This window comes from Engystomops pustulosus, chromosome 4 (assembly GCF_040894005.1).
Source record: "Engystomops pustulosus chromosome 4, aEngPut4.maternal, whole genome shotgun sequence".
Taxonomy (NCBI): Eukaryota; Metazoa; Chordata; class Amphibia; order Anura; family Leptodactylidae; genus Engystomops; species Engystomops pustulosus.
The window spans coordinates 211,326,434-211,352,539 of record NC_092414.1 but is presented as its reverse complement, the minus strand read 5'-3'; the positions used below and the strand labels follow the sequence as shown (position 1 = coordinate 211,352,539).

Here is a 26,106-nt window from a genome sequence, read left to right as displayed (position 1 = left end):
CCCGCCCGAATGTCTACCGAATAAAAGGGATTAAAGGTCCGTTTGCCCACAATTGAAAAGAAAGGGCTGTGCAACCTGTCCAAAAGATAGCAGTGGGTCTTCAGAAAAAAAGAGCCTGGCTCACACAGGGGTTGAGGCTGCGACCTTAATGTAATTAGCATCGCACTCTAAGCTACTTGGGAAGATTAGAGCCAGGTGACTACAGGGCTCGAACCAGAGGCTTTGGCATGATTAGCAGAATGCTCTAACCAACTCAGCTCACTGGTCATGTATTTTGGCAAATCTAACAACACTTTCTGGGCCTTCTTAAATGACTGTCTAGCTGGATAAAAGGGCCGACAGGTCCGACCTAATTCTGATGAGAAAAGCCAGGCAACTACACAGATGGAACTGGAGACTTTGGCGTTATTAGCATAATGCTCTAACCAACTGAGCTCGCCGGAAATGAAAGAGTTTTGCAACCTGTCCACTATATAACAGAGAGCTCACCAAAATTCAAGAATCTGGCCCCTGACCGGCCGTGGGCTGTGGCCATTCATCTGACGCTTTCTGGCCCATCCCGTATGACTTTGTACCCGGTAGAAGGGCTTAACAGTCCTCCTACTAAAGCTCACCAAAAGCGGAGGAACTGGCCCGTACGGGGATCGAACCCGCGACCTTGGCGTTATTAGCACCACGCTCTAACCAACTGAGCTAACCGGCCATATGTGATGTGTTGGTCTTCTGATGCTTTCCGGCCCTACCCGCCCGAATGTCTACCGAATAAAAGGGATTAAAGGTCCGTTTGCCCACAATTGAAAAGAAAGGGCTGTGCAACCTGTCCAAAAGATAGCAGTGGGTCTTCAGAAAAAAAGAGCCTGGCTCACACAGGGGTTGAGGCTGCGACCTTAATGTAATTAGCATCGCACTCTAAGCTACTTGGGAAGATTAGAGCCAGGTGACTACAGGGCTCGAACCAGAGGCTTTGGCATGATTAGCAGAATGCTCTAACCAACTCAGCTCACTGGTCATGTATTTTGGCAAATCTAACAACACTTTCTGGGCCTTCTTAAATGACTGTCTAGCTGGATAAAAGGGTCGACAGGTCCGACCTAATTCTGATGAGAAAAGCCAGGCAACTACACAGATGGAACTGGAGACTTTGGCATTATTAGCATAATGCTCTAACCAACTGAGCTCGCCGGAAATGAAAGAGTTTTGCAACCTGTCCACTATATAACAGAGAGCTCACCAAAATTCAAGAATCTGGCCCCTGACCGGCCGTGGGCTGTGGCCATTCATCTGACGCTTTCTGGCCCATCCCGTATGACTTTGTACCCGGTAGAAGGGCTTAACAGTCCTCCTACTAAAGCTCACCAAAAGCGGAGGAACTGGCCCGTACGGGGATCGAACCCGCGACCTTGGCGTTATTAGCACCACGCTCTAACCAACTGAGCTAACCGGCCATATGTGATGTGCTCGGTCTTCTGATGCTTTCCGGCCCTACCCGCCCGAATGTCTACCGAATAAAAGGGATTAAAGGTCCGTGTGCCCACAATTGAAAAGAAAGGGCTGTGCAACCTGTCCAAAAGATAGCAGTGGGTCTTCAGAAAAAAAGAGCCTGGCTCACACAGGGGTTGAGGCTGCGACCTTAATGTAATTAGCATCGCACTCTAAGCTACCTGGGAAGATTAGAGCCAGGTGACTACAGGGCTCGAACCAGAGGCTTTGGCATGATTAGCAGAATGCTCTAACCAACTCAGCTCACTGGTCATGTATTTTGGCAAATCTAATAACACTTTCTGGGCCTTCTTAAATGACTGTCTAGCTGGATAAAAGGGCCGACAGGTCCGACCTAATTCTGATGAGAAAAGCCAGGCAACTACACAGATGGAACTGGAGACTTTGGCATTATTAGCATAATGCTCTAACCAACTGAGCTCGCCGGAAATGAAAGAGTTTTGCAACCTGTCCACTATATAACAGAGAGCTCACCAAAATTCAAGAATCTGGCCCCTGACCGGCCGTGGGCTGTGGCCATTCATCTGACGCTTTCTGGCCCATCCCGTATGACCTTGTACCCGGTAGAAGGGCTTAACAGTCCTCCTACTAAAGCTCACCAAAAGCGGAGGAACTAGCCCGTACGGGGATCGAACCCGCGACCTTGGCGTTATTAGCACCACGCTCTAACCAACTGAGCTAACCGGCCATATGTGATGTGCTCGGTCTTCTGATGCTTTCCGGCCCTACCCGCCCGAATGTCTACCGAATAAAAGGGATTAAAGGTCCGTTTGCCCACAATTGAAAAGAAAGGGCTGTGCAACCTGTCCAAAAGATAGCAGTGGGTCTTCAGAAAAAAAGAGCCTGGCTCACACAGGGGTTGAGGCTGCGACCTTAATGTAATTAGCATCGCACTCTAAGCTACTTGGGAAGATTAGAGCCAGGTGACTACAGGGCTCGAACCAGAGGCTTTGGCATGATTAGCAGAATGCTCTAACCAACTCAGCTCACTGGTCATGTATTTTGGCAAATCTAACAACACTTTCTGGGCCTTCTTAAATGACTGTCTAGCTGGATAAAAGGGCCGACAGGTCCGACCTAATTCTGATGAGAAAAGCCAGGCAACTACACAGATGGAACTGGAGACTTTGGCATTATTAGCATAATGCTCTAACCAACTGATCTCGCCGGAAATGAAAGAGTTTTGCAACCTGTCCACTATATAACAGAGAGCTCACCAAAATTCAAGAATCTGGCCCCTGACCGGCCGTGGGCTGTGGCCATTCATCTGACGCTTTCTGGCCCACCCTTTATGACTTTGTACCCGGTAGAAGGGCTTAACAGTCCTCCTACTAAAGCTCACCAAAAGCGGAGGAACTGGCCCGTACGGGGATCGAACCCGCGACCTTGGCGTTATTAGCACCACGCTCTAACCAACTGAGCTAACCGGCCATATGTGATGTGCTCGGTCTTCTGATGCTTTCCGGCCCTACCCGCCCGAATGTCTACCGAATAAAAGGGATTAAAGGTCCGTTTGCCCACAATTGAAAAGAAAGGGCTGTGCAACCTGTCCAAAAGATAGCAGTGGGTCTTCAGAAAAAAAGAGCCTGGCTCACACAGGGGTTGAGGCTGCGACCTTAATGTAATTAGCATCGCACTCTAAGCTACTTGGGAAGATTAGAGCCAGGTGACTACAGGGCTCGAACCAGAGGCTTTGGCATGATTAGCAGAATGCTCTAACCAACTCAGCTCACTGGTCATGTATTTTGGCAAATCTAACAACACTTTCTGGGCCTTCTTAAATGACTGTCTAGCTGGATAAAAGGGCCGACAGGTCCGACCTAATTCTGATGAGAAAAGCCAGGCAACTACACAGATGGAACTGGAGACTTTGGCATTATTAGCATAATGCTCTAACCAACTGAGCTCGCCGGAAATGAAAGAGTTTTGCAACCTGTCCACTATATAACAGAGAGCTCACCAAAATTCGAGAATCTGGCCCCTGACCGGCCGTGGGCTGTGGCCATTCATCTGACGCTTTCTGGCCCACCCCTTATGACTTTGTACCCGGTAGAAGGGCTTAACAGTCCTCCTACTAAAGCTCACCAAAAGCGGAGGAACTGGCCCGTACGGGGATCGAACCCGCGACCTTGGCGTTATTAGCACCACGCTCTAACCAACTGAGCTAACCGGCCATATGTGATGTGCTCGGTCTTCTGATGCTTTCCGGCCCTACCCGCCCGAATGTCTACCGAATAAAAGGGATTAAAGGTCCGTTTGCCCACAATTGAAAAGAAAGGGCTGTGCAACCTGTCCAAAAGATAGCAGTGGGTCTTCAGAAAAAAAGAGCCTGGCTCACACAGGGGTTGAGGCTGCGACCTTAATGTAATTAGCATCGCACTCTAAGCTACTTGGGAAGATTAGAGCCAGGTGACTACAGGGCTCGAACCAGAGGCTTTGGCATGATTAGCAGAATGCTCTAACCAACTCAGCTCACTGGTCATGTATTTTGGCAAATCTAACAACACTTTCTGGGCCTTCTTAAATGACTGTCTAGCTGGATAAAAGGGCCGACAGGTCCGACCTAATTCTGATGAGAAAAGCCAGGCAACTACACAGATGGAACTGGAGACTTTGGCATTATTAGCATAATGCTCTAACCAACTGAGCTCGCCGGAAATGAAAGAGTTTTGCAACCTGTCCACTATATAACAGAGAGCTCACCAAAATTCAAGAATCTGGCCCCTGACCGGCCGTGGGCTGTGGCCATTCATCTGACGCTTTCTGGCCCACCCCTTATGACTTTGTACCCGGTAGAAGGGCTTAACAGTCCTCCTACTAAAGCTCACCAAAAGCGGAGGAACTGGCCCGTACGGGGATCGAACCCGCGACCTTGGCGTTATTAGCACCACGCTCTAACCAACTGAGCTAACCGGCCATATGTGATGTGCTCGGTCTTCTGATGCTTTCCGGCCCTACCCGCCCGAATGTCTACCGAATAAAAGGGATTAAAGGTCCGTTTGCCCACAATTGAAAAGAAAGGGCTGTGCAACCTGTCCAAAAGATAGCAGTGGGTCTTCAGAAAAAAAGAGCCTGGCTCACACAGGGGTTGAGGCTGCGACCTTAATGTAATTAGCATCGCACTCTAAGCTACTTGGGAAGATTAGAGCCAGGTGACTACAGGGCTCGAACCAGAGGCTTTGGCATGATTAGCAGAATGCTCTAACCAACTCAGCTCACTGGTCATGTATTTTGGCAAATCTAACAACACTTTCTGGGCCTTCTTAAATGACTGTCTAGCTGGATAAAAGGGCCGACAGGTCCGACCTAATTCTGATGAGAAAAGCCAGGCAACTACACAGATGGAACTGGAGACTTTGGCATTATTAGCATAATGCTCTAACCAACTGAGCTCGCCGGAAATGAAAGAGTTTTGCAACCTGTCCACTATATAACAGAGAGCTCACCAAAATTCAAGAATCTGGCCCCTGACCGGCCGTGGGCTGTGGCCATTCATCTGACGCTTTCTGGCCCACCCCTTATGACTTTGTACCCGGTAGAAGGGCTTAACAGTCCTCCTACTAAAGCTCACCAAAAGCGGAGGAACTGGCCCGTACGGGGATCGAACCCGCGACCTTGGCGTTATTAGCACCACGCTCTAACCAACTGAGCTAACCGGCCATATGTGATGTGCTCGGTCTTCTGATGCTTTCCGGCCCTACCCGCCCGAATGTCTACCGAATAAAAGGGATTAAAGGTCCGTTTGCCCACAATTGAAAAGAAAGGGCTGTGCAACCTGTCCAAAAGATAGCAGTGGGTCTTCAGAAAAAAAGAGCCTGGCTCACACAGGGGTTGAGGCTGCGACCTTAATGTAATTAGCATCGCACTCTAAGCTACTTGGGAAGATTAGAGCCAGGTGACTACAGGGCTCGAACCAGAGGCTTTGGCATGATTAGCAGAATGCTCTAACCAACTCAGCTCACTGGTCATGTATTTTGGCAAATCTAACAACACTTTCTGGGCCTTCTTAAATGACTGTCTAGCTGGATAAAAGGGCCGACAGGTCCGACCTAATTCTGATGAGAAAAGCCAGGCAACTACACAGATGGAACTGGAGACTTTGGCATTATTAGCATAATGCTCTAACCAACTGAGCTCGCCGGAAATGAAAGAGTTTTGCAACCTGTCCACTATATAACAGAGAGCTCACCAAAATTCGAGAATCTGGCCCCTGACCGGCCGTGGGCTGTGGCCATTCATCTGACGCTTTCTGGCCCACCCCTTATGACTTTGTACCCGGTAGAAGGGCTTAACAGTCCTCCTACTAAAGCTCACCAAAAGCGGAGGAACTGGCCCGTACGGGGATCGAACCCGCGACCTTGGCGTTATTAGCACCACGCTCTAACCAACTGAGCTAACCGGCCATATGTGATGTGCTCGGTCTTCTGATGCTTTCCGGCCCTACCCGCCCGAATGTCTACCGAATAAAAGGGATTAAAGGTCCGTTTGCCCACAATTGAAAAGAAAGGGCTGTGCAACCTGTCCAAAAGATAGCAGTGGGTCTTCAGAAAAAAAGAGCCTGGCTCACACAGGGGTTGAGGCTGCGACCTTAATGTAATTAGCATCGCACTCTAAGCTACTTGGGAAGATTAGAGCCAGGTGACTACAGGGCTCGAACCAGAGGCTTTGGCATGATTAGCAGAATGCTCTAACCAACTCAGCTCACTGGTCATGTATTTTGGCAAATCTAACAACACTTTCTGGGCCTTCTTAAATGACTGTCTAGCTGGATAAAAGGGCCGACAGGTCCGACCTAATTCTGATGAGAAAAGCCAGGCAACTACACAGATGGAACTGGAGACTTTGGCATTATTAGCATAATGCTCTAACCAACTGAGCTCGCCGGAAATGAAAGAGTTTTGCAACCTGTCCACTATATAACAGAGAGCTCACCAAAATTCGAGAATCTGGCCCCTGACCGGCCGTGGGCTGTGGCCATTCATCTGACGCTTTCTGGCCCACCCCTTATGACTTTGTACCCGGTAGAAGGGCTTAACAGTCCTCCTACTAAAGCTCACCAAAAGCGGAGGAACTGGCCCGTACGGGGATCGAACCCGCGACCTTGGCGTTATTAGCACCACGCTCTAACCAACTGAGCTAACCGGCCATATGTGATGTGCTCGGTCTTCTGATGCTTTCCGGCCCTACCCGCCCGAATGTCTACCGAATAAAAGGGATTAAAGGTCCGTTTGCCCACAATTGAAAAGAAAGGGCTGTGCAACCTGTCCAAAAGATAGCAGTGGGTCTTCAGAAAAAAAGAGCCTGGCTCACACAGGGGTTGAGGCTGCGACCTTAATGTAATTAGCATTGCACTCTAAGCTACTTGGGAAGATTAGAGCCAGGTGACTACAGGGCTCGAACCAGAGGCTTTGGCATGATTAGCAGAATGCTCTAACCAACTCAGCTCACTGGTCATGTATTTTGGCAAATCTAACAACACTTTCTGGGCCTTCTTAAATGACTGTCTAGCTGGATAAAAGGGCCGACAGGTCCGACCTAATTCTGATGAGAAAAGCCAGGCAACTACACAGATGGAACTGGAGACTTTGGCATTATTAGCATAATGCTCTAACCAACTGAGCTCGCCGGAAATGAAAGAGTTTTGCAACCTGTCCACTATATAACAGAGAGCTAACCAAAATTCAAGAATCTGGCCCCTGACCGGCCGTGGGCTGTGGCCATTCATCTGACGCTTTCTGGCCCACCCCTTATGACTTTGTACCCGGTAGAAGGGCTTAACAGTCCTCCTACTAAAGCTCACCAAAAGCGGAGGAACTGGCCCGTACGCGGATCGAACCCGCGACCTTGGCGTTATTAGTACCACGCTCTAACCAACTGAGCTAACCGGCCATATGTGATGTGCTCGGTCTTCTGATGCTTTCCGGCCCTACCCGCCCGAATGTCTACCGAATAAAAGGGATTAAAGGTCCGTTTGCCCACAATTGAAAAGAAAGGGCTGTGCAACCTGTCCAAAAGATAGCAGTGGGTCTTCAGAAAAAAAGAGCCTGGCTCACACAGGGGTTGAGGCTGCGACCTTAATGTAATTAGCATCGCACTCTAAGCTACTTGGGAAGATTAGAGCCAGGTGACTACAGGGCTCGAACCAGAGGCTTTGGCATGATTAGCAGAATGCTCTAACCAACTCAGCTCACTGGTCATGTATTTTGGCAAATCTAACAACACTTTCTGGGCCTTCTTAAATGACTGTCTAGCTGGATAAAAGGGCCGACAGGTCCGACCTAATTCTGATGAGAAAAGCCAGGCAACTACACAGATGGAACTGGAGACTTTGGCATTATTAGCATAATGCTCTAACCAACTGAGCTCGCCGGAAATGAAAGAGTTTTGCAACCTGTCCACTATATAACAGAGAGCTCACCAAAATTCAAGAATCTGGCCCCTGACCGGCCGTGGGCTGTGGCCATTCATCTGACGCTTTCTGGCCCACCCCTTATGACTTTGTACCCGGTAGAAGGGCTTAACAGTCCTCCTACTAAAGCTCACCAAAAGCGGAGGAACTGGCCCGTACGGGGATCGAACCCGCGACCTTGGCGTTATTAGCACCACGCTCTAACCAACTGAGCTAACCGGCCATATGTGATGTGCTCGGTCTTCTGATGCTTTCCGGCCCTACCCGCCCGAATGTCTACCGAATAAAAGGGATTAAAGGTCCGTTTGCCCACAATTGAAAAGAAAGGGCTGTGCAACCTGTCCAAAAGATAGCAGTGGGTCTTCAGAAAAAAAGAGCCTGGCTCACACAGGGGTTGAGGCTGCGACCTTAATGTAATTAGCATCGCACTCTAAGCTACTTGGGAAGATTAGAGCCAGGTGACTACAGGGCTCGAACCAGAGGCTTTGGCATGATTAGCAGAATGCTCTAACCAACTCAGCTCACTGGTCATGTATTTTGGCAAATCTAACAACACTTTCTGGGCCTTCTTAAATGACTGTCTAGCTGGATAAAAGGGCCGACAGGTCCGACCTAATTCTGATGAGAAAAGCCAGGCAACTACACAGATGGAACTGGAGACTTTGGCATTATTAGCATAATGCTCTAACCAACTGAGCTCGCCGGAAATGAAAGAGTTTTGCAACCTGTCCACTATATAACAGAGAGCTCACCAAAATTCAAGAATCTGGCCCCTGACCGGCCGTGGGCTGTGGCCATTCATCTGACGCTTTCTGGCCCACCCCTTATGACTTTGTACCCGGTAGAAGGGCTTAACAGTCCTCCTACTAAAGCTCACCAAAAGCGGAGGAACTGGCCCGTACGGGGATCGAACCCGCGACCTTGGCGTTATTAGCACCACGCTCTAACCAACTGAGCTAACCGGCCATATGTGATGTGCTCGGTCTTCTGATGCTTTCCGGCCCTACCCGCCCGAATGTCTACCGAATAAAAGGGATTAAAGGTCCGTTTGCCCACAATTGAAAAGAAAGGGCTGTGCAACCTGTCCAAAAGATAGCAGTGGGTCTTCAGAAAAAAAGAGCCTGGCTCACACAGGGGTTGAGGCTGCGACCTTAATGTAATTAGCATCGCACTCTAAGCTACTTGGGAAGATTAGAGCCAGGTGACTACAGGGCTCGAACCAGAGGCTTTGGCATGATTAGCAGAATGCTCTAACCAACTCAGCTCACTGGTCATGTATTTTGGCAAATCTAACAACACTTTCTGGGCCTTCTTAAATGACTGTCTAGCTGGATAAAAGGGCCGACAGGTCCGACCTAATTCTGATGAGAAAAGCCAGGCAACTACACAGATGGAACTGGAGACTTTGGCATTATTAGCATAATGCTCTAACCAACTGAGCTCGCCGGAAATGAAAGAGTTTTGCAACCTGTCCACTATATAACAGAGAGCTCACCAAAATTCGAGAATCTGGCCCCTGACCGGCCGTGGGCTGTGGCCATTCATCTGACGCTTTCTGGCCCACCCCTTATGACTTTGTACCCGGTAGAAGGGCTTAACAGTCCTCCTACTAAAGCTCACCAAAAGCGGAGGAACTGGCCCGTACGGGGATCGAACCCGCGACCTTGGCGTTATTAGCACCACGCTCTAACCAACTGAGCTAACCGGCCATATGTGATGTGCTCGGTCTTCTGATGCTTTCCGGCCCTACCCGCCCGAATGTCTACCGAATAAAAGGGATTAAAGGTCCGTTTGCCCACAATTGAAAAGAAAGGGCTGTGCAACCTGTCCAAAAGATAGCAGTGGGTCTTCAGAAAAAAAGAGCCTGGCTCACACAGGGGTTGAGGCTGCGACCTTAATGTAATTAGCATTGCACTCTAAGCTACTTGGGAAGATTAGAGCCAGGTGACTACAGGGCTCGAACCAGAGGCTTTGGCATGATTAGCAGAATGCTCTAACCAACTCAGCTCACTGGTCATGTATTTTGGCAAATCTAACAACACTTTCTGGGCCTTCTTAAATGACTGTCTAGCTGGATAAAAGGGCCGACAGGTCCGACCTAATTCTGATGAGAAAAGCCAGGCAACTACACAGATGGAACTGGAGACTTTGGCATTATTAGCATAATGCTCTAACCAACTGAGCTCGCCGGAAATGAAAGAGTTTTGCAACCTGTCCACTATATAACAGAGAGCTCACCAAAATTCAAGAATCTGGCCCCTGACCGGCCGTGGGCTGTGGCCATTCATCTGACGCTTTCTGGCCCACCCCTTATGACTTTGTACCCGGTAGAAGGGCTTAACAGTCCTCCTACTAAAGCTCACCAAAAGCGGAGGAACTGGCCCGTACGCGGATCGAACCCGCGACCTTGGCGTTATTAGTACCACGCTCTAACCAACTGAGCTAACCGGCCATATGTGATGTGCTCGGTCTTCTGATGCTTTCCGGCCCTACCCGCCCGAATGTCTACCGAATAAAAGGGATTAAAGGTCCGTTTGCCCACAATTGAAAAGAAAGGGCTGTGCAACCTGTCCAAAAGATAGCAGTGGGTCTTCAGAAAAAAAGAGCCTGGCTCACACAGGGGTTGAGGCTGCGACCTTAATGTAATTAGCATCGCACTCTAAGCTACTTGGGAAGATTAGAGCCAGGTGACTACAGGGCTCGAACCAGAGGCTTTGGCATGATTAGCAGAATGCTCTAACCAACTCAGCTCACTGGTCATGTATTTTGGCAAATCTAACAACACTTTCTGGGCCTTCTTAAATGACTGTCTAGCTGGATAAAAGGGCCGACAGGTCCGACCTAATTCTGATGAGAAAAGCCAGGCAACTACACAGATGGAACTGGAGACTTTGGCATTATTAGCATAATGCTCTAACCAACTGAGCTCGCCGGAAATGAAAGAGTTTTGCAACCTGTCCACTATATAACAGAGAGCTCACCAAAATTCAAGAATCTGGCCCCTGACCGGCCGTGGGCTGTGGCCATTCATCTGACGCTTTCTGGCCCACCCCTTATGACTTTGTACCCGGTAGAAGGGCTTAACAGTCCTCCTACTAAAGCTCACCAAAAGCGGAGGAACTGGCCCGTACGGGGATCGAACCCGCGACCTTGGCGTTATTAGCACCACGCTCTAACCAACTGAGCTAACCGGCCATATGTGATGTGCTCGGTCTTCTGATGCTTTCCGGCCCTACCCGCCCGAATGTCTACCGAATAAAAGGGATTAAAGGTCCGTTTGCCCACAATTGAAAAGAAAGGGCTGTGCAACCTGTCCAAAAGATAGCAGTGGGTCTTCAGAAAAAAAGAGCCTGGCTCACACAGGGGTTGAGGCTGCGACCTTAATGTAATTAGCATCGCACTCTAAGCTACTTGGGAAGATTAGAGCCAGGTGACTACAGGGCTCGAACCAGAGGCTTTGGCATGATTAGCAGAATGCTCTAACCAACTCAGCTCACTGGTCATGTATTTTGGCAAATCTAACAACACTTTCTGGGCCTTCTTAAATGACTGTCTAGCTGGATAAAAGGGCCGACAGGTCCGACCTAATTCTGATGAGAAAAGCCAGGCAACTACACAGATGGAACTGGAGACTTTGGCATTATTAGCATAATGCTCTAACCAACTGAGCTCGCCGGAAATGAAAGAGTTTTGCAACCTGTCCACTATATAACAGAGAGCTCACCAAAATTCAAGAATCTGGCCCCTGACCGGCCGTGGGCTGTGGCCATTCATGTGACGCTTTTTGGCCCATCCCGTATGACTTTGTACCCGGTAGAAGGGCTTAACAGTCCTCCTACTAAAGCTCACCAAAAGCGGAGGAACTGGCCCGTACGGGGATCGAACCCGCGACCTTGGCGTTATTAGCACCACGCTCTAACCAACTGAGCTAACCGGCCATATGTGATGTGCTCGGTCTTCTGATGCTTTCCGGCCCTACCCGCCCGAATGTCTACCGAATAAAAGGGATTAAAGGTCCGTTTGCCCACAATTGAAAAGAAAGGGCTGTGCAACCTGTCCAAAAGATAGCAGTGGGTCTTCAGAAAAAAAGAGCCTGGCTCACACAGGGGTTGAGGCTGCGACCTTAATGTAATTAGCATCGCACTCTAAGCTACTTGGGAAGATTAGAGCCAGGTGACTACAGGGCTCGAACCAGAGGCTTTGGCATGATTAGCAGAATGCTCTAACCAACTCAGCTCACTGGTCATGTATTTTGGCAAATCTAACAACACTTTCTGGGCCTTCTTAAATGACTGTCTAGCTGGATAAAAGGGCCGACAGGTCCGACCTAATTCTGATGAGAAAAGCCAGGCAACTACACAGATGGAACTGGAGACTTTGGCATTATTAGCATAATGCTCTAACCAACTGAGCTCGCCGGAAATGAAAGAGTTTTGCAACCTGTCCACTATATAACAGAGAGCTCACCAAAATTCAAGAATCTGGCCCCTGACCGGCCGTGGGCTGTGGCCATTCATCTGACGCTTTCTGGCCCATCCCGTATGACTTTGTACCCGGTAGAAGGGCTTAACAGTCCTCCTACTAAAGCTCACCAAAAGCGGAGGAACTGGCCCGTACGGGGATCGAACCCGCGACCTTGGCGTTATTAGCACCACGCTCTAACCAACTGAGCTAACCGGCCATATGTGATGTGCTCGGTCTTCTGATGCTTTCCGGCCCTACCCGCCCGAATGTCTACCGAATAAAAGGGATTAAAGGTCCGTTTGCCCACAATTGAAAAGAAAGGGCTGTGCAACCTGTCCAAAAGATAGCAGTGGGTCTTCAGAAAAAAAGAGCCTGGCTCACACAGGGGTTGAGGCTGCGACCTTAATGTAATTAGCATCGCACTCTAAGCTACTTGGGAAGATTAGAGCCAGGTGACTACAGGGCTCGAACCAGAGGCTTTGGCATGATTAGCAGAATGCTCTAACCAACTCAGCTCACTGGTCATGTATTTTGGCAAATCTAACAACACTTTCTGGGCCTTCTTAAATGACTGTCTAGCTGGATAAAAGGGCCAACAGGTCCGACCTAATTCTGATGAGAAAAGCCAGGCAACTACACAGATGGAACTGGAGACTTTGGCATTATTAGCATAATGCTCTAACCAACTGATCTCGCCGGAAATGAAAGAGTTTTGCAACCTGTCCACTATATAACAGAGAGCTCACCAAAATTCAAGAATCTGGCCCCTGACCGGCCGTGGGCTGTGGCCATTCATCTGACGCTTTCTGGCCCACCCTTTATGACTTTGTACCCGGTAGAAGGGCTTAACAGTCCTCCTACTAAAGCTCACCAAAAGCGGAGGAACTGGCCCGTACGGGGATCGAACCCGCGACCTTGGCGTTATTAGCACCACGCTCTAACCAACTGAGCTAACCGGCCATATGTGATGTGCTCGGTCTTCTGATGCTTTCCGGCCCTACCCGCCCGAATGTCTACCGAATAAAAGGGATTAAAGGTCCGTTTGCCCACAATTGAAAAGAAAGGGCTGTGCAACCTGTCCAAAAGATAGCAGTGGGTCTTCAGAAAAAAAGAGCCTGGCTCACACAGGGGTTGAGGCTGCGACCTTAATGTAATTAGCATCGCACTCTAAGCTACTTGGGAAGATTAGAGCCAGGTGACTACAGGGCTCGAACCAGAGGCTTTGGCATGATTAGCAGAATGCTCTAACCAACTCAGCTCACTGGTCATGTATTTTGGCAAATCTAACAACACTTTCTGGGCCTTCTTAAATGACTGTCTAGCTGGATAAAAGGGCCGACAGGTCCGACCTAATTCTGATGAGAAAAGCCAGGCAACTACACAGATGGAACTGGAGACTTTGGCATTATTAGCATAATGCTCTAACCAACTGAGCTCGCCGGAAATGAAAGAGTTTTGCAACCTGTCCACTATATAACAGAGAGCTCACCAAAATTCGAGAATCTGGCCCCTGACCGGCCGTGGGCTGTGGCCATTCATCTGACGCTTTCTGGCCCACCCCTTATGACTTTGTACCCGGTAGAAGGGCTTAACAGTCCTCCTACTAAAGCTCACCAAAAGCGGAGGAACTGGCCCGTACGGGGATCGAACCCGCGACCTTGGCGTTATTAGCACCACGCTCTAACCAACTGAGCTAACCGGCCATATGTGATGTGCTCGGTCTTCTGATGCTTTCCGGCCCTACCCGCCCGAATGTCTACCGAATAAAAGGGATTAAAGGTCCGTTTGCCCACAATTGAAAAGAAAGGGCTGTGCAACCTGTCCAAAAGATAGCAGTGGGTCTTCAGAAAAAAAGAGCCTGGCTCACACAGGGGTTGAGGCTGCGACCTTAATGTAATTAGCATCGCACTCTAAGCTACTTGGGAAGATTAGAGCCAGGTGACTACAGGGCTCGAACCAGAGGCTTTGGCATGATTAGCAGAATGCTCTAACCAACTCAGCTCACTGGTCATGTATTTTGGCAAATCTAACAACACTTTCTGGGCCTTCTTAAATGACTGTCTAGCTGGATAAAAGGGCCGACAGGTCCGACCTAATTCTGATGAGAAAAGCCAGGCAACTACACAGATGGAACTGGAGACTTTGGCATTATTAGCATAATGCTCTAACCAACTGAGCTCGCCGGAAATGAAAGAGTTTTGCAACCTGTCCACTATATAACAGAGAGCTCACCAAAATTCAAGAATCTGGCCCCTGACCGGCCGTGGGCTGTGGCCATTCATCTGACGCTTTCTGGCCCACCCCTTATGACTTTGTACCCGGTAGAAGGGCTTAACAGTCCTCCTACTAAAGCTCACCAAAAGCGGAGGAACTGGCCCGTACGGGGATCGAACCCGCGACCTTGGCGTTATTAGCACCACGCTCTAACCAACTGAGCTAACCGGCCATATGTGATGTGCTCGGTCTTCTGATGCTTTCCGGCCCTACCCGCCCGAATGTCTACCGAATAAAAGGGATTAAAGGTCCGTTTGCCCACAATTGAAAAGAAAGGGCTGTGCAACCTGTCCAAAAGATAGCAGTGGGTCTTCAGAAAAAAAGAGCCTGGCTCACACAGGGGTTGAGGCTGCGACCTTAATGTAATTAGCATCGCACTCTAAGCTACTTGGGAAGATTAGAGCCAGGTGACTACAGGGCTCGAACCAGAGGCTTTGGCATGATTAGCAGAATGCTCTAACCAACTCAGCTCACTGGTCATGTATTTTGGCAAATCTAACAACACTTTCTGGGCCTTCTTAAATGACTGTCTAGCTGGATAAAAGGGCCGACAGGTCCGACCTAATTCTGATGAGAAAAGCCAGGCAACTACACAGATGGAACTGGAGACTTTGGCATTATTAGCATAATGCTCTAACCAACTGAGCTCGCCGGAAATGAAAGAGTTTTGCAACCTGTCCACTATATAACAGAGAGCTCACCAAAATTCAAGAATCTGGCCCCTGACCGGCCGTGGGCTGTGGCCATTCATCTGACGCTTTCTGGCCCACCCCTTATGACTTTGTACCCGGTAGAAGGGCTTAACAGTCCTCCTACTAAAGCTCACCAAAAGCGGAGGAACTGGCCCGTACGGGGATCGAACCCGCGACCTTGGCGTTATTAGCACCACGCTCTAACCAACTGAGCTAACCGGCCATATGTGATGTGCTCGGTCTTCTGATGCTTTCCGGCCCTACCCGCCCGAATGTCTACCGAATAAAAGGGATTAAAGGTCCGTTTGCCCACAATTGAAAAGAAAGGGCTGTGCAACCTGTCCAAAAGATAGCAGTGGGTCTTCAGAAAAAAAGAGCCTGGCTCACACAGGGGTTGAGGCTGCGACCTTAATGTAATTAGCATCGCACTCTAAGCTACTTGGGAAGATTAGAGCCAGGTGACTACAGGGCTCGAACCAGAGGCTTTGGCATGATTAGCAGAATGCTCTAACCAACTCAGCTCACTGGTCATGTATTTTGGCAAATCTAACAACACTTTCTGGGCCTTCTTAAATGACTGTCTAGCTGGATAAAAGGGCCGACAGGTCCGACCTAATTCTGATGAGAAAAGCCAGGCAACTACACAGATGGAACTGGAGACTTTGGCATTATTAGCATAATGCTCTAACCAACTGAGCTCGCCGGAAATGAAAGAGTTTTGCAACCTGTCCACTATATAACAGAGAGCTCACCAAAATTCGAGAATCTGGCCCCTGACCGGCCGTGGGCTGTGGCCATTCATCTGACGCTTTCTGGCCCACCCCTTATGACTTTGTACCCGGTAGAAGGGCTTAACAGTCCTCCTACTAAAGCTCACCAAAAGCGGAGGAACTGGCCCGTACGGGGATCGAACCCGCGACCTTGGCGTTATTAGCACCACGCTCTAACCAACTGAGCTAACCGGCCATATGTGATGTGCTCGGTCTTCTGATGCTTTCCGGCCCTACCCGCCCGAATGTCTACCGAATAAAAGGGATTAAAGGTCCGTTTGCCCACAATTGAAAAGAAAGGGCTGTGCAACCTGTCCAAAAGATAGCAGTGGGTCTTCAGAAAAAAAGAGCCTGGCTCACACAGGGGTTGAGGCTGCGACCTTAATGTAATTAGCATTGCACTCTAAGCTACTTGGGAAGATTAGAGCCAGGTGACTACAGGGCTCGAACCAGAGGCTTTGGCATGATTAGCAGAATGCTCTAACCAACTCAGCTCACTGGTCATGTATTTTGGCAAATCTAACAACACTTTCTGGGCCTTCTTAAATGACTGTCTAGCTGGATAAAAGGGCCGACAGGTCCGACCTAATTCTGATGAGAAAAGCCAGGCAACTACACAGATGGAACTGGAGACTTTGGCATTATTAGCATAATGCTCTAACCAACTGAGCTCGCCGGAAATGAAAGAGTTTTGCAACCTGTCCACTATATAACAGAGAGCTCACCAAAATTCAAGAATCTGGCCCCTGACCGGCCGTGGGCTGTGGCCATTCATCTGACGCTTTCTGGCCCACCCCTTATGACTTTGTACCCGGTAGAAGGGCTTAACAGTCCTCCTACTAAAGCTCACCAAAAGCGGAGGAACTGGCCCGTACGCGGATCGAACCCGCGACCTTGGCGTTATTAGTACCACGCTCTAACCAACTGAGCTAACCGGCCATATGTGATGTGCTCGGTCTTCTGATGCTTTCCGGCCCTACCCGCCCGAATGTCTACCGAATAAAAGGGATTAAAGGTCCGTTTGCCCACAATTGAAAAGAAAGGGCTGTGCAACCTGTCCAAAAGATAGCAGTGGGTCTTCAGAAAAAAAGAGCCTGGCTCACACAGGGGTTGAGGCTGCGACCTTAATGTAATTAGCATCGCACTCTAAGCTACTTGGGAAGATTAGAGCCAGGTGACTACAGGGCTCGAACCAGAGGCTTTGGCATGATTAGCAGAATGCTCTAACCAACTCAGCTCACTGGTCATGTATTTTGGCAAATCTAACAACACTTTCTGGGCCTTCTTAAATGACTGTCTAGCTGGATAAAAGGGCCGACAGGTCCGACCTAATTCTGATGAGAAAAGCCAGGCAACTACACAGATGGAACTGGAGACTTTGGCATTATTAGCATAATGCTCTAACCAACTGAGCTCGCCGGAAATGAAAGAGTTTTGCAACCTGTCCACTATATAACAGAGAGCTCACCAAAATTCGAGAATCTGGCCCCTGACCGGCCGTGGGCTGTGGCCATTCATCTGACGCTTTCTGGCCCACCCCTTATGACTTTGTACCCGGTAGAAGGGCTTAACAGTCCTCCTACTAAAGCTCACCAAAAGCGGAGGAACTGGCCCGTACGGGGATCGAACCCGCGACCTTGGCGTTATTAGCACCACGCTCTAACCAACTGAGCTAACCGGCCATATGTGATGTGCTCGGTCTTCTGATGCTTTCCGGCCCTACCCGCCCGAATGTCTACCGAATAAAAGGGATTAAAGGTCCGTTTGCCCACAATTGAAAAGAAAGGGCTGTGCAACCTGTCCAAAAGATAGCAGTGGGTCTTCAGAAAAAAAGAGCCTGGCTCACACAGGGGTTGAGGCTGCGACCTTAATGTAATTAGCATTGCACTCTAAGCTACTTGGGAAGATTAGAGCCAGGTGACTACAGGGCTCGAACCAGAGGCTTTGGCATGATTAGCAGAATGCTCTAACCAACTCAGCTCACTGGTCATGTATTTTGGCAAATCTAACAACACTTTCTGGGCCTTCTTAAATGACTGTCTAGCTGGATAAAAGGGCCGACAGGTCCGACCTAATTCTGATGAGAAAAGCCAGGCAACTACACAGATGGAACTGGAGACTTTGGCATTATTAGCATAATGCTCTAACCAACTGAGCTCGCCGGAAATGAAAGAGTTTTGCAACCTGTCCACTATATAACAGAGAGCTCACCAAAATTCAAGAATCTGGCCCCTGACCGGCCGTGGGCTGTGGCCATTCATCTGACGCTTTCTGGCCCACCCCTTATGACTTTGTACCCGGTAGAAGGGCTTAACAGTCCTCCTACTAAAGCTCACCAAAAGCGGAGGAACTGGCCCGTACGCGGATCGAACCCGCGACCTTGGCGTTATTAGTACCACGCTCTAACCAACTGAGCTAACCGGCCATATGTGATGTGCTCGGTCTTCTGATGCTTTCCGGCCCTACCCGCCCGAATGTCTACCGAATAAAAGGGATTAAAGGTCCGTTTGCCCACAATTGAAAAGAAAGGGCTGTGCAACCTGTCCAAAAGATAGCAGTGGGTCTTCAGAAAAAAAGAGCCTGGCTCACACAGGGGTTGAGGCTGCGACCTTAATGTAATTAGCATCGCACTCTAAGCTACTTGGGAAGATTAGAGCCAGGTGACTACAGGGCTCGAACCAGAGGCTTTGGCATGATTAGCAGAATGCTCTAACCAACTCAGCTCACTGGTCATGTATTTTGGCAAATCTAACAACACTTTCTGGGCCTTCTTAAATGACTGTCTAGCTGGATAAAAGGGCCGACAGGTCCGACCTAATTCTGATGAGAAAAGCCAGGCAACTACACAGATGGAACTGGAGACTTTGGCATTATTAGCATAATGCTCTAACCAACTGAGCTCGCCGGAAATGAAAGAGTTTTGCAACCTGTCCACTATATAACAGAGAGCTCACCAAAATTCAAGAATCTGGCCCCTGACCGGCCGTGGGCTGTGGCCATTCATCTGACGCTTTCTGGCCCACCCCTTATGACTTTGTACCCGGTAGAAGGGCTTAACAGTCCTCCTACTAAAGCTCACCAAAAGCGGAGGAACTGGCCCGTACGGGGATCGAACCCGCGACCTTGGCGTTATTAGCACCACGCTCTAACCAACTGAGCTAACCGGCCATATGTGATGTGCTCGGTCTTCTGATGCTTTCCGGCCCTACCCGCCCGAATGTCTACCGAATAAAAGGGATTAAAGGTCCGTTTGCCCACAATTGAAAAGAAAGGGCTGTGCAACCTGTCCAAAAGATAGCAGTGGGTCTTCAGAAAAAAAGAGCCTGGCTCACACAGGGGTTGAGGCTGCGACCTTAATGTAATTAGCATCGCACTCTAAGCTACTTGGGAAGATTAGAGCCAGGTGACTACAGGGCTCGAACCAGAGGCTTTGGCATGATTAGCAGAATGCTCTAACCAACTCAGCTCACTGGTCATGTATTTTGGCAAATCTAACAACACTTTCTGGGCCTTCTTAAATGACTGTCTAGCTGGATAAAAGGGCCGACAGGTCCGACCTAATTCTGATGAGAAAAGCCAGGCAACTACACAGATGGAACTGGAGACTTTGGCATTATTAGCATAATGCTCTAACCAACTGAGCTCGCCGGAAATGAAAGAGTTTTGCAACCTGTCCACTATATAACAGAGAGCTCACCAAAATTCAAGAATCTGGCCCCTGACCGGCCGTGGGCTGTGGCCATTCATCTGACGCTTTCTGGCCCACCCCTTATGACTTTGTACCCGGTAGAAGGGCTTAACAGTCCTCCTACTAAAGCTCACCAAAAGCGGAGGAACTGGCCCGTACGGGGATCGAACCCGCGACCTTGGCGTTATTAGCACCACGCTCTAACCAACTGAGCTAACCGGCCATATGTGATGTGCTCGGTCTTCTGATGCTTTCCGGCCCTACCCGCCCGAATGTCTACCGAATAAAAGGGATTAAAGGTCCGTTTGCCCACAATTGAAAAGAAAGGGCTGTGCAACCTGTCCAAAAGATAGCAGTGGGTCTTCAGAAAAAAAGAGCCTGGCTCACACAGGGGTTGAGGCTGCGACCTTAATGTAATTAGCATCGCACTCTAAGCTACTTGGGAAGATTAGAGCCAGGTGACTACAGGGCTCGAACCAGAGGCTTTGGCATGATTAGCAGAATGCTCTAACCAACTCAGCTCACTGGTCATGTATTTTGGCAAATCTAACAACACTTTCTGGGCCTTCTTAAATGACTGTCTAGCTGGATAAAAGGGCCGACAGGTCCGACCTAATTCTGATGAGAAAAGCCAGGCAACTACACAGATGGAACTGGAGACTTTGGCATTATTAGCATAATGCTCTAACCAACTGAGCTCGCCGGAAATGAAAGAGTTTTGCAACCTGTCCACTATATAACAGAGAGCTCACCAAAATTCAAGAATCTGGCCCCTGACCGGCCGTGGGCTGTGGCCATTCATCTGACGCTTTCTGGCCCACCCCTTATGACTTTGTACCCGGTAGAAGGGCTTAACAGTCCTCCTACTAAAGCTCACCAAAAGCGGAGGAACTGGCCCGTACGGGGATCGAACCCGCGACCTTGGCGTTATTAGCACCACGCTCTAACCAACTGAGCTAACCGGCCATATGTGATGTGCTCGGTCTTCTGATGCTTTCCGGCCCTACCCGCCCGAATGTCTACCGAATAAAAGGGATTAAAGGTCCGTTTGCCCACAATTGAAAAGAAAGGGCTGTGCAACCTGTCCAAAAGATAGCAGTGGGTCTTCAGAAAAAAAGAGCCTGGCTCACACAGGGGTTGAGGCTGCGACCTTAATGTAATTAGCATCGCACTCTAAGCTACTTGGGAAGATTAGAGCCAGGTGACTACAGGGCTCGAACCAGAGGCTTTGGCATGATTAGCAGAATGCTCTAACCAACTCAGCTCACTGGTCATGTATTTTGGCAAATCTAACAACACTTTCTGGGCCTTCTTAAATGACTGTCTAGCTGGATAAAAGGGCCGACAGGTCCGACCTAATTCTGATGAGAAAAGCCAGGCAACTACACAGATGGAACTGGAGACTTTGGCATTATTAGCATAATGCTCTAACCAACTGAGCTCGCCGGAAATGAAAGAGTTTTGCAACCTGTCCACTATATAACAGAGAGCTCACCAAAATTCGAGAATCTGGCCCCTGACCGGCCGTGGGCTGTGGCCATTCATCTGACGCTTTCTGGCCCACCCCTTATGACTTTGTACCCGGTAGAAGGGCTTAACAGTCCTCCTACTAAAGCTCACCAAAAGCGGAGGAACTGGCCCGTACGGGGATCGAACCCGCGACCTTGGCGTTATTAGCACCACGCTCTAACCAACTGAGCTAACCGGCCATATGTGATGTGCTCGGTCTTCTGATGCTTTCCGGCCCTACCCGCCCGAATGTCTACCGAATAAAAGGGATTAAAGGTCCGTTTGCCCACAATTGAAAAGAAAGGGCTGTGCAACCTGTCCAAAAGATAGCAGTGGGTCTTCAGAAAAAAAGAGCCTGGCTCACACAGGGGTTGAGGCTGCGACCTTAATGTAATTAGCATTGCACTCTAAGCTACTTGGGAAGATTAGAGCCAGGTGACTACAGGGCTCGAACCAGAGGCTTTGGCATGATTAGCAGAATGCTCTAACCAACTCAGCTCACTGGTCATGTATTTTGGCAAATCTAACAACACTTTCTGGGCCTTCTTAAATGACTGTCTAGCTGGATAAAAGGGCCGACAGGTCCGACCTAATTCTGATGAGAAAAGCCAGGCAACTACACAGATGGAACTGGAGACTTTGGCATTATTAGCATAATGCTCTAACCAACTGAGCTCGCCGGAAATGAAAGAGTTTTGCAACCTGTCCACTATATAACAGAGAGCTCACCAAAATTCAAGAATCTGGCCCCTGACCGGCCGTGGGCTGTGGCCATTCATCTGACGCTTTCTGGCCCACCCCTTATGACTTTGTACCCGGTAGAAGGGCTTAACAGTCCTCCTACTAAAGCTCACCAAAAGCGGAGGAACTGGCCCGTACGCGGATCGAACCCGCGACCTTGGCGTTATTAGTACCACGCTCTAACCAACTGAGCTAACCGGCCATATGTGATGTGCTCGGTCTTCTGATGCTTTCCGGCCCTACCCGCCCGAATGTCTACCGAATAAAAGGGATTAAAGGTCCGTTTGCCCACAATTGAAAAGAAAGGGCTGTGCAACCTGTCCAAAAGATAGCAGTGGGTCTTCAGAAAAAAAGAGCCTGGCTCACACAGGGGTTGAGGCTGCGACCTTAATGTAATTAGCATCGCACTCTAAGCTACTTGGGAAGATTAGAGCCAGGTGACTACAGGGCTCGAACCAGAGGCTTTGGCATGATTAGCAGAATGCTCTAACCAACTCAGCTCACTGGTCATGTATTTTGGCAAATCTAACAACACTTTCTGGGCCTTCTTAAATGACTGTCTAGCTGGATAAAAGGGCCGACAGGTCCGACCTAATTCTGATGAGAAAAGCCAGGCAACTACACAGATGGAACTGGAGACTTTGGCATTATTAGCATAATGCTCTAACCAACTGAGCTCGCCGGAAATGAAAGAGTTTTGCAACCTGTCCACTATATAACAGAGAGCTCACCAAAATTCAAGAATCTGGCCCCTGACCGGCCGTGGGCTGTGGCCATTCATCTGACGCTTTCTGGCCCACCCCTTATGACTTTGTACCCGGTAGAAGGGCTTAACAGTCCTCCTACTAAAGCTCACCAAAAGCGGAGGAACTGGCCCGTACGGGGATCGAACCCGCGACCTTGGCGTTATTAGCACCACGCTCTAACCAACTGAGCTAACCGGCCATATGTGATGTGCTCGGTCTTCTGATGCTTTCCGGCCCTACCCGCCCGAATGTCTACCGAATAAAAGGGATTAAAGGTCCGTTTGCCCACAATTGAAAAGAAAGGGCTGTGCAACCTGTCCAAAAGATAGCAGTGGGTCTTCAGAAAAAAAGAGCCTGGCTCACACAGGGGTTGAGGCTGCGACCTTAATGTAATTAGCATCGCACTCTAAGCTACTTGGGAAGATTAGAGCCAGGTGACTACAGGGCTCGAACCAGAGGCTTTGGCATGATTAGCAGAATGCTCTAACCAACTCAGCTCACTGGTCATGTATTTTGGCAAATCTAACAACACTTTCTGGGCCTTCTTAAATGACTGTCTAGCTGGATAAAAGGGCCGACAGGTCCGACCTAATTCTGATGAGAAAAGCCAGGCAACTACACAGATGGAACTGGAGACTTTGGCATTATTAGCATAATGCTCTAACCAACTGAGCTCGCCGGAAATGAAAGAGTTTTGCAACCTGTCCACTATATAACAGAGAGCTCACCAAAATTCAAGAATCTGGCCCCTGACCGGCCGTGGGCTGTGGCCATTCATCTGACGCTTTCTGGCCCACCCCTTATGACTTTGTACCCGGTAGAAGGGCTTAACAGTCCTCCTACTAAAGCTCACCAAAAGCGGAGGAACTGGCCCGTACGGGGATCGAACCCGCGACCTTGGCGTTATTAGCACCACGCTCTAACCAACTGAGCTAACCGGCCATATGTGATGTGCTCGGTCTTCTGATGCTTTCCGGCCCTACCCGCCCGAATGTCTACCGAATAAAAGGGATTAAAGGTCCGTTTGCCCACAATTGAAAAGAAAGGGCTGTGCAACCTGTCCAAAAGATAGCAGTGGGTCTTCAGAAAAAAAGAGCCTGGCTCACACAGGGGTTGAGGCTGCGACCTTAATGTAATTAGCATCGCACTCTAAGCTACTTGGGAAGATTAGAGCCAGGTGACTACAGGGCTCGAACCAGAGGCTTTGGCATGATTAGCAGAATGCTCTAACCAACTCAGCTCACTGGTCATGTATTTTGGCAAATCTAACAACACTTTCTGGGCCTTCTTAAATGACTGTCTAGCTGGATAAAAGGGCCGACAGGTCCGACCTAATTCTGATGAGAAAAGCCAGGCAACTACACAGATGGAACTGGAGACTTTGGCATTATTAGCATAATGCTCTAACCAACTGAGCTCGCCGGAAATGAAAGAGTTTTGCAACCTGTCCACTATATAACAGAGAGCTCACCAAAATTCAAGAATCTGGCCCCTGACCGGCCGTGGGCTGTGGCCATTCATCTGACGCTTTCTGGCCCACCCCTTATGACTTTGTACCCGGTAGAAGGGCTTAACAGTCCTCCTACTAAAGCTCACCAAAAGCGGAGGAACTGGCCCGTACGGGGATCGAACCCGCGACCTTGGCGTTATTAGCACCACGCTCTAACCAACTGAGCTAACCGGCCATATGTGATGTGCTCGGTCTTCTGATGCTTTCCGGCCCTACCCGCCCGAATGTCTACCGAATAAAAGGGATTAAAGGTCCGTTTGCCCACAATTGAAAAGAAAGGGCTGTGCAACCTGTCCAAAAGATAGCAGTGGGTCTTCAGAAAAAAAGAGCCTGGCTCACACAGGGGTTGAGGCTGCGACCTTAATGTAATTAGCATCGCACTCTAAGCTACTTGGGAAGATTAGAGCCAGGTGACTACAGGGCTCGAACCAGAGGCTTTGGCATGATTAGCAGAATGCTCTAACCAACTCAGCTCACTGGTCATGTATTTTGGCAAATCTAACAACACTTTCTGGGCCTTCTTAAATGACTGTCTAGCTGGATAAAAGGGCCGACAGGTCCGACCTAATTCTGATGAGAAAAGCCAGGCAACTACACAGATGGAACTGGAGACTTTGGCATTATTAGCATAATGCTCTAACCAACTGAGCTCGCCGGAAATGAAAGAGTTTTGCAACCTGTCCACTATATAACAGAGAGCTCACCAAAATTCAAGAATCTGGCCCCTGACCGGCCGTGGGCTGTGGCCATTCATGTGACGCTTTTTGGCCCATCCCGTATGACTTTGTACCCGGTAGAAGGGCTTAACAGTCCTCCTACTAAAGCTCACCAAAAGCGGAGGAACTGGCCCGTACGGGGATCGAACCCGCGACCTTGGCGTTATTAGCACCACGCTCTAACCAACTGAGCTAACCGGCCATATGTGATGTGCTCGGTCTTCTGATGCTTTCCGGCCCTACCCGCCCGAATGTCTACCGAATAAAAGGGATTAAAGGTCCGTTTGCCCACAATTGAAAAGAAAGGGCTGTGCAACCTGTCCAAAAGATAGCAGTGGGTCTTCAGAAAAAAAGAGCCTGGCTCACACAGGGGTTGAGGCTGCGACCTTAATGTAATTAGCATCGCACTCTAAGCTACTTGGGAAGATTAGAGCCAGGTGACTACAGGGCTCGAACCAGAGGCTTTGGCATGATTAGCAGAATGCTCTAACCAACTCAGCTCACTGGTCATGTATTTTGGCAAATCTAACAACACTTTCTGGGCCTTCTTAAATGACTGTCTAGCTGGATAAAAGGGCCGACAGGTCCGACCTAATTCTGATGAGAAAAGCCAGGCAACTACACAGATGGAACTGGAGACTTTGGCATTATTAGCATAATGCTCTAACCAACTGAGCTCGCCGGAAATGAAAGAGTTTTGCAACCTGTCCACTATATAACAGAGAGCTCACCAAAATTCAAGAATCTGGCCCCTGACCGGCCGTGGGCTGTGGCCATTCATCTGACGCTTTCTGGCCCACCCCTTATGACTTTGTACCCGGTAGAAGGGCTTAACAGTCCTCCTACTAAAGCTCACCAAAAGCAGAGGAACTGGCCCGTACGGGGATCAAACCCGCGACCTTGGCGTTATTAGCACCACGCTCTAACCAACTGAGCTAACCGGCCATATGTGATGTGCTCGGTCTTCTGATGCTTTCCGGCCCTACCCGCCCGAATGTCTACCGAATAAAAGGGATTAAAGGTCCGTTTGCCCACAATTGAAAAGAAAGGGCTGTGCAACCTGTCCAAAAGATAGCAGTGGGTCTTC

General features: G+C 49.2%; 28 non-coding genes across 28 annotated transcripts; all 28 read right to left on the bottom strand.

The window, feature by feature from the left end:
* Window positions 1-629: 629 nt before the first annotated feature.
* On the bottom strand, window positions 630-703 carry TRNAI-AAU (transfer RNA isoleucine (anticodon AAU)). The gene has a single exon. It is a non-coding gene; the product is annotated as a tRNA-Ile (tRNA).
* Window positions 704-1,371: 668 nt separating this feature from the next.
* On the bottom strand, window positions 1,372-1,445 carry TRNAI-AAU (transfer RNA isoleucine (anticodon AAU)). The gene has a single exon. It is a non-coding gene; the product is annotated as a tRNA-Ile (tRNA).
* Window positions 1,446-2,857: 1,412 nt separating this feature from the next.
* On the bottom strand, window positions 2,858-2,931 carry TRNAI-AAU (transfer RNA isoleucine (anticodon AAU)). The gene has a single exon. It is a non-coding gene; the product is annotated as a tRNA-Ile (tRNA).
* A 669-nt stretch (window positions 2,932-3,600) lies between these two features.
* Window positions 3,601-3,674, bottom strand: TRNAI-AAU (transfer RNA isoleucine (anticodon AAU)). The gene has a single exon. It is a non-coding gene; the product is annotated as a tRNA-Ile (tRNA).
* A 669-nt stretch (window positions 3,675-4,343) lies between these two features.
* TRNAI-AAU (transfer RNA isoleucine (anticodon AAU)) lies at window positions 4,344-4,417 on the bottom strand. The gene has a single exon. It is a non-coding gene; the product is annotated as a tRNA-Ile (tRNA).
* A 669-nt stretch (window positions 4,418-5,086) lies between these two features.
* On the bottom strand, window positions 5,087-5,160 carry TRNAI-AAU (transfer RNA isoleucine (anticodon AAU)). Its single transcript has one exon. It is a non-coding gene; the product is annotated as a tRNA-Ile (tRNA).
* A 669-nt stretch (window positions 5,161-5,829) lies between these two features.
* TRNAI-AAU (transfer RNA isoleucine (anticodon AAU)) lies at window positions 5,830-5,903 on the bottom strand. Its single transcript has one exon. It is a non-coding gene; the product is annotated as a tRNA-Ile (tRNA).
* A 669-nt stretch (window positions 5,904-6,572) lies between these two features.
* TRNAI-AAU (transfer RNA isoleucine (anticodon AAU)) lies at window positions 6,573-6,646 on the bottom strand. The gene has a single exon. It is a non-coding gene; the product is annotated as a tRNA-Ile (tRNA).
* A 1,412-nt stretch (window positions 6,647-8,058) lies between these two features.
* On the bottom strand, window positions 8,059-8,132 carry TRNAI-AAU (transfer RNA isoleucine (anticodon AAU)). The gene has a single exon. It is a non-coding gene; the product is annotated as a tRNA-Ile (tRNA).
* Window positions 8,133-8,801: 669 nt separating this feature from the next.
* Window positions 8,802-8,875, bottom strand: TRNAI-AAU (transfer RNA isoleucine (anticodon AAU)). The gene has a single exon. It is a non-coding gene; the product is annotated as a tRNA-Ile (tRNA).
* Window positions 8,876-9,544: 669 nt separating this feature from the next.
* On the bottom strand, window positions 9,545-9,618 carry TRNAI-AAU (transfer RNA isoleucine (anticodon AAU)). Its single transcript has one exon. It is a non-coding gene; the product is annotated as a tRNA-Ile (tRNA).
* A 1,412-nt stretch (window positions 9,619-11,030) lies between these two features.
* Window positions 11,031-11,104, bottom strand: TRNAI-AAU (transfer RNA isoleucine (anticodon AAU)). The gene has a single exon. It is a non-coding gene; the product is annotated as a tRNA-Ile (tRNA).
* A 669-nt stretch (window positions 11,105-11,773) lies between these two features.
* Window positions 11,774-11,847, bottom strand: TRNAI-AAU (transfer RNA isoleucine (anticodon AAU)). The gene has a single exon. It is a non-coding gene; the product is annotated as a tRNA-Ile (tRNA).
* Window positions 11,848-12,516: 669 nt separating this feature from the next.
* TRNAI-AAU (transfer RNA isoleucine (anticodon AAU)) lies at window positions 12,517-12,590 on the bottom strand. The gene has a single exon. It is a non-coding gene; the product is annotated as a tRNA-Ile (tRNA).
* A 669-nt stretch (window positions 12,591-13,259) lies between these two features.
* Window positions 13,260-13,333, bottom strand: TRNAI-AAU (transfer RNA isoleucine (anticodon AAU)). Its single transcript has one exon. It is a non-coding gene; the product is annotated as a tRNA-Ile (tRNA).
* A 669-nt stretch (window positions 13,334-14,002) lies between these two features.
* On the bottom strand, window positions 14,003-14,076 carry TRNAI-AAU (transfer RNA isoleucine (anticodon AAU)). The gene has a single exon. It is a non-coding gene; the product is annotated as a tRNA-Ile (tRNA).
* Window positions 14,077-14,745: 669 nt separating this feature from the next.
* TRNAI-AAU (transfer RNA isoleucine (anticodon AAU)) lies at window positions 14,746-14,819 on the bottom strand. Its single transcript has one exon. It is a non-coding gene; the product is annotated as a tRNA-Ile (tRNA).
* Window positions 14,820-15,488: 669 nt separating this feature from the next.
* On the bottom strand, window positions 15,489-15,562 carry TRNAI-AAU (transfer RNA isoleucine (anticodon AAU)). Its single transcript has one exon. It is a non-coding gene; the product is annotated as a tRNA-Ile (tRNA).
* A 669-nt stretch (window positions 15,563-16,231) lies between these two features.
* TRNAI-AAU (transfer RNA isoleucine (anticodon AAU)) lies at window positions 16,232-16,305 on the bottom strand. Its single transcript has one exon. It is a non-coding gene; the product is annotated as a tRNA-Ile (tRNA).
* Window positions 16,306-17,717: 1,412 nt separating this feature from the next.
* Window positions 17,718-17,791, bottom strand: TRNAI-AAU (transfer RNA isoleucine (anticodon AAU)). The gene has a single exon. It is a non-coding gene; the product is annotated as a tRNA-Ile (tRNA).
* Window positions 17,792-19,203: 1,412 nt separating this feature from the next.
* On the bottom strand, window positions 19,204-19,277 carry TRNAI-AAU (transfer RNA isoleucine (anticodon AAU)). The gene has a single exon. It is a non-coding gene; the product is annotated as a tRNA-Ile (tRNA).
* A 669-nt stretch (window positions 19,278-19,946) lies between these two features.
* On the bottom strand, window positions 19,947-20,020 carry TRNAI-AAU (transfer RNA isoleucine (anticodon AAU)). The gene has a single exon. It is a non-coding gene; the product is annotated as a tRNA-Ile (tRNA).
* Window positions 20,021-20,689: 669 nt separating this feature from the next.
* Window positions 20,690-20,763, bottom strand: TRNAI-AAU (transfer RNA isoleucine (anticodon AAU)). The gene has a single exon. It is a non-coding gene; the product is annotated as a tRNA-Ile (tRNA).
* Window positions 20,764-21,432: 669 nt separating this feature from the next.
* On the bottom strand, window positions 21,433-21,506 carry TRNAI-AAU (transfer RNA isoleucine (anticodon AAU)). The gene has a single exon. It is a non-coding gene; the product is annotated as a tRNA-Ile (tRNA).
* Window positions 21,507-22,918: 1,412 nt separating this feature from the next.
* Window positions 22,919-22,992, bottom strand: TRNAI-AAU (transfer RNA isoleucine (anticodon AAU)). The gene has a single exon. It is a non-coding gene; the product is annotated as a tRNA-Ile (tRNA).
* Window positions 22,993-23,661: 669 nt separating this feature from the next.
* On the bottom strand, window positions 23,662-23,735 carry TRNAI-AAU (transfer RNA isoleucine (anticodon AAU)). The gene has a single exon. It is a non-coding gene; the product is annotated as a tRNA-Ile (tRNA).
* Window positions 23,736-24,404: 669 nt separating this feature from the next.
* Window positions 24,405-24,478, bottom strand: TRNAI-AAU (transfer RNA isoleucine (anticodon AAU)). The gene has a single exon. It is a non-coding gene; the product is annotated as a tRNA-Ile (tRNA).
* A 669-nt stretch (window positions 24,479-25,147) lies between these two features.
* On the bottom strand, window positions 25,148-25,221 carry TRNAI-AAU (transfer RNA isoleucine (anticodon AAU)). Its single transcript has one exon. It is a non-coding gene; the product is annotated as a tRNA-Ile (tRNA).
* Between the last annotated feature and the right edge of the window lie 885 nt (window positions 25,222-26,106).